Source organism: Artemia sp. Qi Xiang Cuo, chromosome 20, assembly GCF_049724085.1.
Source record: "Artemia sp. Qi Xiang Cuo chromosome 20, ASM4972408v1, whole genome shotgun sequence".
Taxonomy (NCBI): domain Eukaryota; kingdom Metazoa; phylum Arthropoda; class Branchiopoda; order Anostraca; family Artemiidae; genus Artemia; species Artemia sp. Qi Xiang Cuo.
The window spans coordinates 54,237,648-54,238,904 of NC_142813.1; positions in this window are offsets into that span (position 1 = coordinate 54,237,648).

Genomic DNA, 1,257 nt, shown 5'->3' on the forward strand with positions numbered 1-1,257 from the left:
GTGCACGGGGAGAGCCTTTGAGGGTCTGTGGGTCCCTTGGGGGTCGGTGGGCATTGGGGAGGGGGGGGGGACCTGTGGGGACCGGGGTAGGGGCTTGGGGGGCGGGGGAGGGCTTGTGGGGGTCTGGGTGGGCCTTTGGGGCGCCGGGAGGGCCTTTGGGTGCCTGGGGGACATTTGGGGACCGGTGGAGGGCCTTTGGGACCCCGTTGGTCCTTGGGGAGTCCGATGGCTCTTTGGGGGCCGTGGGTATCCTTTGGAGTCCAGATCTTTTGGGGGACCGGGCTCTTGGGGGTCTGGGTGGGCCTTTGGGGGCCCCGGGAGGGCCTTTGGGGGCCGGGGGGACATTGGGGGACCGGTGGAGGGCCTTTGGGACCCCGTTGGTCCTTTGGGAGCTCGATGTGCCTTTGGGGGGCCCGGGGAGGGCATTTGGGGTCTGGGTGGGCCTTTGGGGCGCCGATGGCCCTTTGGGAGCTTGGGGCCTTTGAGGATCCGGGGGGGATAGTTGGGAGCCGGGGGGACATTTGGGTCGGGGATGGCCTTTGGGGGTCTGGGTGGGTCTTTGGGGGCGCCGGTGGCCCTTTGGGAGTTTGGGGGGCTTTGAGGACCGGGGGCTTCCTTCGGGGTTGGGGTAGGAGGATTGAACCCTTTGGGGTTGGGTTAGAGGACCTCACAACACTGTTCAAATGAAACTTGTGTATTATAACGACCACAGAGTTTCACCATTAAATTCTCTTCTAAAATCTCTTCAAAAATCTTCTTTTAAAATGTCTCTATCTGTTTCGCCGAAATAGTTCCATAACCTGTCTAAAACGGTTTCGCCCAAATAATCCCTAAACGTAAATTCTGCGTGTTCCTTTGTTATTGGCATCTCTGCGCTAACGCATTTCAAATTAATATGAAACCTTTTCGCGCGCTAAAACAATTCATCGCTAAGATGTTTCTTGCCTAATTGTTTCCATGGCCTTTGGTTATTAAATATCCTTTGGAGTTCGACCAGTAGAACTGTTCCCGAGGCAAAGACATTAATGATTTGGATCTATTCCTGGAGAAATGTTTCTAGGCGAAAATTATTTAAAGTCTGACAGATGATGTCATTGATTGATTGATCTGTCAAGAAAGGGGAAATCAATTTGTTGTTTCTAAGGGGAAATTATTGATTCACGATAGGTGAATTGAGGTCGACAGCACAGGTGTTCTGACACGTGACAGCATCATGTGGTTTATGGTTTTCACAGTGAAAAAGTTCCTGTTTTTTCA